General features: G+C 38.8%; 1 protein-coding gene across 2 annotated transcripts in view; it reads right to left on the minus strand.

The window, feature by feature from the left end:
• LOC124266291 overlaps positions 1-7,716 on the minus strand; it is a 61,225-nt gene extending 53,509 nt beyond the window's left edge. For both annotated transcript variants that reach the window (XM_046701110.1, XM_046701108.1), the window contains exon 1: positions 7,498-7,716. The gene's annotated coding sequence lies outside the window, so the exon portion shown is untranslated. The remainder of the gene's footprint in view (positions 1-7,497) is intronic.
• Between the last annotated feature and the right edge of the window lie 2,073 nt (positions 7,717-9,789).

Here is a 9,789-nt window from a genome sequence, read left to right on the forward strand (position 1 = left end):
ATTATTTTTTAGAGACTGGATGACATCTCCCATTGGGTATTAGCAGCGGAAAGGCAATATTAATTGGGTTTGGTGCAACATTGCTGCAGAAATTGGTTTAAATCTAAATCGAATTTAAAAAGATTTTATTCGGCAAGCATAATTAGTTTGTATCAGTTTACAGTGTTAGCAATGCACGGAAACAAGACGCATAACGCAGGGGCGGATCCCTGGGGTGCATTTCCCCCCAACCTTTTGACTTCATTATTTATGTGCACACCCCTTCTCCAAAATCCTGTATCCGCCCCTATAACGCCATCATCGTGTTTACGCTTTAAGTTCGCCATGCTTACATTCAGATCATGTGAATATCATAATACATTTGATAGAAAAGCTTTACAGTCCATTTGACAGGAATCATTTGTTCCAATCATTGTTTCCTTGATTTCGAAAAATAGAACAGTATCAACTTCGAAAAGGTATGATAGAGATAAATTATGTTGGTTACTTTTAATCAGCCATCACTTTCAGATCAAATGAGTTGTGGAAACGTGAAGGAAATTTGGCAATATTATCTGATCAATTATTCACGAAGAAAAGTGATATTTCACCCCCTCCAGATTTGCAGATTTACACATGGGCGATTTCATTAAACTTGAATCTGAATGGCTGTCTGTTATCTGTATAGCAGGACTCAGGCTTGTTCTGTGGAGCTCCTGCAGTGGGACCTGTAGCCCAGTGCTACAGTATTGATTGTGCTGCAATGAATTAGCGCACGTTACTTAAGTGAAGCAGCAGTTTACAGAGAAACCACCTGATGATTGAAGCCAGTAAGCCGTGCTTTCAAAGACCTCCAGGGGGAGACTGAGGACGTGATTGAGAAACAATTCTTAAAGCTTACGTATTTTCTGAAAATATCTTTCCCGTGAAATTCCCTTTCTGCCAAATATAAAAGTAAATAGAATGTATGTAAAGAATATTGTATATTCTTACGTTACAAATAGGACAATTAGGCATGGCTTTCAAAACGTTTACATGCTATAACTAACTACACGTTGAAATAAAATGGATGCTTTCTGCATGGACTTTGAATATACTATTTACTTTTGATCGGATTATATAGTGGAAACTGAGAAACTGAATCAAACAGATTTGAACAAAACATAATTAGAACGGCGACATGAGGCAGGAGATAACATGGCAGTATTAAAAAATGTTGTTCAAAATGTGTAATGACCTTCGATGGAAAGTTCAAGATGTGCCCTGACCTTCGATGTCAAAGGCTTCAAAGGTTACGTTTGGAAAAAAACATAGTCCGAAATATTACACCGCTTTTATAACTTTAATTTGACATCTGGCGGGTTGTGATTATCATCAAATGTATTTTTCATCCAAAATATGAAAGAGATTGACAAGGATCGCAGTCACCGTATCTAAATGTCAAAGGGACGTTCATCCTTATGACCGGATAGAATTGATTTTGATATAACATTACGCAATGTGATATCTCAGACTTCTGGTAGATACTCTTCGATGGCAATGATAACTCCACACAAACTGGTTTGTGCATGCAAAGAATAAATGTATTTTGTCAATTTTATCTAAATGCCAAACGCGTTGCTGGAAATCGATTCACTTTTTACAAAACCCAATAGCAATTTATTTCATCAGCGACACCACCGCCGTATTGCGTGTATTGACAGGTAATGATTTATCCCATAGTCACCTGTTTGACACTATCAAGGGAAAACGCCACCCTATGTTCTTCACCTCACGCTAAAGAGGAGAAATGATCTGTCCATATGATTTGGATTTTCCATCTACTTTTTAGTGAGTGGCGCCACTTTAAAAGGATTTCAGTTTCAAAATGATTTGTCAACTCAGTATTTCAGAATGGTGTTTTTGATGCGGGGTTATCTCGATAACGTCATCTCCGAGGAAGGATACGATCCTGACAAAGAAGGGATAAACTTCAAGACGAATCGTGAATTCGAACTTATGGTCATAGCATCCTGGCACGGCTAAGGGAGGCAACTCATCGTGTCGTGTTTGTTGCCCTAGTTGATTGAGTCACTCGTGCCCTCCGCATGAAACCTACTTGTAGTTGTTACTGACAATAAAACAAATATCATTACCATTACGATTATAATAAACATGCATGTGAATGAGTCCTATCGCTATACAACTATTGACAAATATTTCAGTCTCACAGACAACGTCAAATGAGGTGACAGTAATGGCGTGAGCCATCAACAGGCAGTGACGTAGACGGCATCCCTGAGGAACGCAAGATGAAGCTAGTTCAGCACACTGGCAGGTATTAGCGGGGATATTGGCTTCAGTTGCCACCAGGACAAGGAACTATCCTCGCTAAGCCAGCTTGGAATTGATGTGTCTAAATGAATATTTTATACTCGAATCTCGGGTTCAACAATTCCTACAGGCGTCTTGTCCCATTCATGTCAGTGACAGGGGCTAACAATATCAATCTAACTTATCCTTCTCCAGCTAAAGGTGTGATCTTCATCGATATATTTTCATTGTCAATTGCCTTTCAAGGAGGGTTTATTGCCACAGGAAAGTAAAATACATATGTTTGATGCAACTTGTCATCATTTATATACCATTTCCTGATTTTCAAGGTATCGAATATTATATCAAGAAAACTTGTAAGAAATTGAGCTAGGTGCAAGAAAACGAAACTAAATAGTATGTTATTCTCTTCGACATGTTGTTACTGAAACACATCAGAACTCGTACAGTATTCATTATATGAATGTACGGTTTCTCAAATTAACAATTTGATAAACATCAAGTATCATATCAAATTTAAGTTGAGATGTTCTGTTTTTTTCACAATTACCAATTTGGAAATTGAGAATTGTTTCACGAAACGCATTTGTGTCTCCCTGAACAGCAATAAAACGCATTTAAAGCAATAAAGTCATTTCTCCAGCAATATAATGTGAAATCTATAACCATTATCTTCAATGTCCCTGACTACAGACTGACATGTCAGCACTTGACACGTACAATAATGTTTTAGTTTCAGATTCCTATTTTCATGTTCACAGTTTATACTACCATGATTATAGTGTCAGGTATTTCCCAACATACAATCTTTGGATGTCTGTGAATGGAGGTTCAGATATCCTTCTTATCAACTGCTTCATAGTGTTGATCACACAACAAGTCATTTTGGTACTTCGCAGTGTAATTCATTGTTAAATATTTGTATATTCTCTGTTCCTGTCAAGATTCAGCATAAGTTCATGACATTGTGTTTACCCAAGAATTAGTTGTCGGGGATATATTTCTCCATACATTGGGATAATTTTGAAGTCACGTGTAATCTGGAATCTTCTAGCACAGACTAGTCCAGTATAGGATACGGGCTACCAAGTTGACACGCGCCTGTCACATTATATAAAGACTAGCCATTGTGGGAAGATCATTACTTTCAGCCAAGGTATATTTTGGAAGCTTGACCACTGCTGCTGCAAGGCGGTTATTATTATCACTGACTAATAATACAGTTTACCACTCAAATCTACAGACTTTTATTTGCAATACTTTGTGAACGCATTTAATTATATGATGCATTGTTTGTTTGTTTCACACTGAACTGAAAGTGAGTGAGTTTAGTTTTACGCCGCACTCAGCAATAATCCAGCTATATAGCAGCCGTCAGTAATTAATCGAATCTGGACCAGACAATCCAGTGACCATCAGCATGCGCATCCATCTGCTCAAATGGGATACGATGACACGTGTCAACCAAGTCAGCGACCCAGACCACACGATCCCGTTAGTCGCCTCTTACGACAAGCATGGGTTACTGAAGATCAAATTTAACCCGGATCTTCGCGGGTCTCACTGAACTGGAAATGTCTGGGTAATTGTTTCAATACTTAAATCAACGCGTAACAACTTACAGATCGTAAATGAACTAGTTTCCTCAGGACACAAGATATATTAATCAAACTAGTTCTGAAAGGGAATGATTTAATTTTCATACATGTCACAATTTATGTGAATTATCAAAACTTTGAATGTGTCCAGTTTAGTTCTGTTCTGAACCAAGTAGGATTTCAACTTTAGCATTTAAGCTTCTTGAAACACGACTCACTCAAGGCAGAATAGAGAGAAACCCATAGCGTGAAAATAACCGCGCCTTACATAGGAACGTGATACTACATAGAAGGAACTAGATCACAACATGGCACATTTTAAATCACAGTGGTATAACTGTGTTAATCCTTTGGAGATATGGACGCTTATTAAAGGTTGTTTACAAATCCCTTGATCCCTTTGGGTTTGGAAGGACCATTGCTCCCTTGATCGCAGAGGCGTCGGGAAACACAGGTCGCGTCAGACCTAAACAGTTCTGGCTGTTTAGTAGCTGTAGGGGATATTTCTGAAGTTATTACGTGCTTCAATTACTTGTATGTGAGAATAAGGTTCCTTTGAGAAAACTAGACTAAGTTGTGTTTCATGAGGCACGAGAGTGATTGTGATTACCTTCCACAAGGAATGATCATCTAAGTGTTATTCGCCGTATGTTGGCGAATTACTGAATGTTCATACATTATGTGTGACCATGGTTGTCTGATTGAAAGGAAAGAAATAAGAGTTTTCCTAATTCTTCAAAACACAAAACACTATATGTAAGTAAACTTTGAACAAGGACAAATATAAATAAAGTATCTATAAGATTATACTAGTTTATATGGATAAATGAATGGTTTAAATATGCGTCATGAAGGAACTCTGCCTTACTCCATTACAATTACTTAATATCCACTCTCTCCATGAGATTAGTGATTGGATACAATTGTCGTCACAACAGTATATAACAGAGAAAGCACGGACATCTATTAACAAGGGATATGAACAAAGCAAACCGATGGATGATAGCTCCAGCACCAATCTCGGGACACGACCAGTACGGTTAACGTGAAAGTAGCAATGCAAAATGGCCCGACCTATAGAGCCTCCTTGACATATCCCTTGAATAAACACAGGAGATTTCACCTTGATATTCCTACACGAAATTGAGCGCTTTGACGTAACGTGACAACGGTTCGTAGATATAACGATTTAAAGTTTCTTTGCAGAAGTATTGATGTGTTGCGTTAGGCAACAAACAAACACTAACTTTTTTCTGCATATTGTATGATTGGTCGGTGATACAGGTAGCATGGTTATCCTTCCGCGAATTGTTGGTATTTCAATTATCCATTCATAATGGTCAACATTAGTTTACGCCCATTGGAATCTGTTTCTCAGTTGATCGAGAGTGCTTTTGCTCCATCAATGAAGTTTTATATTAAGTAAATTATAGACGTCATGTCATTAGAGAAAATCCAGTCTGTTTCAAAAGTTAGATGCCGTCTAATCTTGCAACATGTTTACATCAGCCAATCAGTGTTGCATCATATGCAGTCAGACTCTGGGCCCAAGTGAAACTCGATACTCGGCAGATAGCGACTGAACAATGTCATTGTTGCCATCACGAACATGCTGGAACTTAGGCTTTGGTACAGCACACGTCCCGGGAAGGAGGATCTGGAAATACCGCCATAAGCCAGCACTCAGACTAATGTATGGCTCTCGTATGTGAGCTCGGCCCCAGAACAGCTGATTACATGATTGAAATAATGTAATGAAATATAGCGGGATTACATTAGTCTACTTTGGATTAGCCTTCATGCACATAGGCCAGCGTGGAACGGATCAATAGCATTTGCCATGTCTTGAAATGTCCAGGTAGTCATTTATGCAAACAATTTCGATCAAGTATATTTGACTTAAATGTGCAGTTTCATAACGTTAATGTATCATTAACTAATGTAACGCAAGCGGCAAATAATAACAATAAACATAACAATACGTATTTCTAGGATAATATCCACGTGAATATATATTATTTAGACGCACTTAGAACTCATTAATCGATTATTGCACTTTCGATAACTTAATACAATGTTGATTTTTAATTGTTTGTTTAATTCAACATAAACTTTCGATAAATTGTGTTTGCTCTGTTTCTCTCACTTGCCTGAGGTAATGACGTCTGTACAGAGACCAGACCATATAACTCCGCTCTCGTATTATATCGATGGATTACAAGATTGACAAAGAAGAAACTAATATTGAGCGAAGTAAGGGCAAAGGTTCAATGGGAATAGTTGTAATCACTGAGCAATCGACCAAATCACAAGAACGTGATTTGCACGCTCTTAGGTTCAAAGAATATTGACCACAATGTGAACAAAGGCATATTTGATCAGTTCCAGGAACAATCAGTCCTCCACACTGAACACATTTACCCAATGATGCCGTGAGTTATCATATAGTACGTGGTCCAAGAAATATGAACATATTTCCACTTCAGTATAGATGATACCTAAATTTGATTTAGGTAATTGCACAAAGATGTTCCGCACATATATATGTATATAATGCCGTGTCAACATCAGGAGAAATTTGTCATCACATGTACATCAGTAATTTAGAATTCATTTGGAAGGTTTCAAACAATCACGTTGCCTTTACTTATTGCTGAGCTGCACCTCTGGAAATGCATTCGTGTCAGTTAATGAATTGATGCCTATATTTGATGATGGTATAACACGAAACGTCAGAGTGGGAACATACCGATTTTTTAAAAATAGCTTCCATTCAGGTTCTCTTTTAAATGCATAATGAATGTATACAGATCTTATCACGTTATTTTCGTGCCTTTATACGGAACAATGAGGGGTGGTGGGGTAGCCAAATGGTTAAGGCGTTAGCTCGTCACGCCGAAGGCACGGGTTTGATTTCCCACATGGGTACAATGTGTGAAGCCCATTTCTGGTGTCCCCCGACGTGATGTTTCGGGAATATTGCTAAAAGCGGCGTAAAACTAAACTCACTCACTCACTCATTCAGAACAATGGAATTTCGAGAGAAATAAAACAGTAAAATATGTGTTGAAATGAAAACAGCAACGCACACGCGCGTTATTGGGTAAGTGATACCTTCGGTATAATCCGGTATCCGGTATAGCAGTATCCTGCATCAAACAACGGCTGTTTAGTACGCTCTATTTGTGATTTCATATGCCAGGTTAAATACTGTTGATGGTAAATGTATCTTTATTGCTATTATTTTCATGAGATGCAGCTGTAATTAATAATGGAATTCATCCTACTCGAGTAACACCTGTGGGAACCCTCGGCAATATAAACATCGGCCTACCAATACATCACACATGTCTGCCAGGTAGAGGGAGATAGATACACACACTTCATCACTCTACTGCCTGACAGACATACACGACAGACAAAGCTTGTTCATTTCACCTGAAACATACAACAAAATCGCGACGTTTGCGACGCGCGCCCCTAGGCTAAACCCATGACTTAAAATCGATACATTGAGATCTTTTCTCGTTAATACGACACCATAAATGTAAAATATACTTTAAAAAATAACGAAAACTTGAAATAGAATACTGATCATGCTTCTCACCTGGTGTGAAAGTTAGAAATCCATCACCTGAAGTCTATGTCAGAGTCTGTCGCAGTGAAATGGACATGCCCTGTCACATGGAACCATGGTCAGGGTTGCTGCTATCGACAACTAACGATGCCCGCGCATGCTCAATAGGCAAAGGTTGCTCCCCGGTTGAGCAGTTTCATTCAGCCGTGCACACTCAGATGAATAATTGACGCTCGCAGACAGCTCACCTGTACTGGGAGGAGTACAGTTCGGTTGCACATTGCACTACAATGGAAACTTCCTCGTAGACGCAGCACGTGACGTGAAGCAGCGATGTGATTGGTCCTTTCTATTGATTCCATAGAGTTTGGCGTATGCTAAGGTGTCTGACTGACACTGGTACGTCTTTGTATTAAACCGCCGTGTTCAGACAAAGAGAATTGGATTTTAATTATATTGCTTGGGCAGTTTATAATTAGACTGAGTTAGTTTATTCACGCCCTAGATTCATTGTTTGTAAAGTTTGAACTTATCAATGTGTGATCAGTATTTCATGAAATATAGAATGGTGGTGACGCACGGTGTCACAGTCACGTTGTGACTCAGTGCACTGTTTTACCCACATTAGCAACATCGTCGACGGTTATACAAACATCTTTTTATCATGGTCGTAGTTTTCGGTTTGTAGATGGAAACAAGATTAACCATAGCTATATCCCTACAAGGACTTTTTATCTACTTTCATTGTATTTATATAGGATTTCCAAAATCCCAAAAGGAATCCATCAACATACTGAAGACTGAGCAGGTGATAATTTCTGGCAGTTATGTCGCTTTACATGCAAGAATTGTTAACACACCAACAGTTTCCAGTGGTATCGCTCACATTGAAACAACGTTTAGGAGCTGTTCTGTCGTTCTGGATACAAAACATTATGCTTTTCCATTTATAGAATTTTTTTCTCAAAGGTCTCAACTCTTCAACCCCTCCAACACACTCCACTCACTACCAACTTCCATTCTCTGGTATGTAACACCCGCATTGAATATATGATGGCAATAGAACTATAGTGAACAGAACAAAGAAATACATTTAGCCGCTAAGCAAATATTTGGATATTCACGTGTGACAAAGATATGGGGATGCTGAGGATTGAAGCAGGTGAAATTGATCACTATGTCGCTGTGGCTCTGTGTACGACATGAACTGCTGTGCTTAATCATTCACTCGTTGGTGATCAAATATTTAGTGTCTTTTGAAAATGAAATGCATAAGTATATATATGTTCAAAGTTTTAAAACATTGTTTCAATTGATATCGAAAAAACATTCGTCCTTATATATTAAGCATTAAGTGTCGACCATCTGCTGATTCTATTGGACGTAAGAGGCAATGTAGTAACGAACAATTCACAAACTTAATCACTGAAGTTTAACAGTGAGACCGAGATTTGAATTTGATAAAGACTGATGACTGCGTATGGCAATGTCCGTTGAGTCTGAATGTGTGTTCAAGACAATGGGCCATACTATCGTTAGCACATAATATATGAAGATAGTCAGACAAGTTAAGTGTATTGATTCAAATAAGTCTAATAAGTAAAAGTTGACAGCCCGTTTGTCGTACAAAAAACATCCCTTCTAATTGAAATTCTACCACTGTGAACAATTCCACCAGCTTGTCTTCTATCTTTACTCAAGGCTTCGGCTCAACCAATGAGAATTGGCGTGCCGGAACTGGGATACCGTCTAATATCAGTGTCACAGACCTATATTCCGAAAGTGGAGCAAGTTGGTAAGCGTATTATTCCGATCTATCTCAGTCTCATTCACGATCGCGGCCATTCCAGGGCGGCTTACAGGTAGGCATTACAGCTACCTAAGCTCCGATCGATATCTGTGCCAACGAGTGCGGATTCCTTAGCATATAGCGTTAACCAGTCCTGCAGTTGGCATCCCTCGGCTACAATACAACCTAATATTATATCACAATCGGTATCTATTATATAGAGAAAGTTAGTTTGGCAATCGTATTAACAGACTGAAGAACAATGCAATCACGATCCGTAACGAGATGATTATAACGATGAAGCTTTTATCAATATTACATGACGTCCAATGGGAAATTGCTGCTGGTTGGGCTTGGTCCGGCATTGCGGCACAATGGAGAAAGTCGATCAGGCTGCCTGGTGGAACAAAGCCACAAGATCAATGCACGTGCATTGTCGTCAATGAGCAAGAGGTCGACTGCAGGCTAGACTGTCTGGGGCATCATACTGTAACGGTATATTTTGCAATAGTTTTACATGGAACTGGAAACTT

This window comes from Haliotis rubra, unplaced genomic scaffold (assembly GCF_003918875.1).
Source record: "Haliotis rubra isolate DU_JTF1 unplaced genomic scaffold, ASM391887v1 Scf1244, whole genome shotgun sequence".
Lineage (NCBI taxonomy): Eukaryota > Metazoa > Mollusca > Gastropoda > Lepetellida > Haliotidae > Haliotis > Haliotis rubra.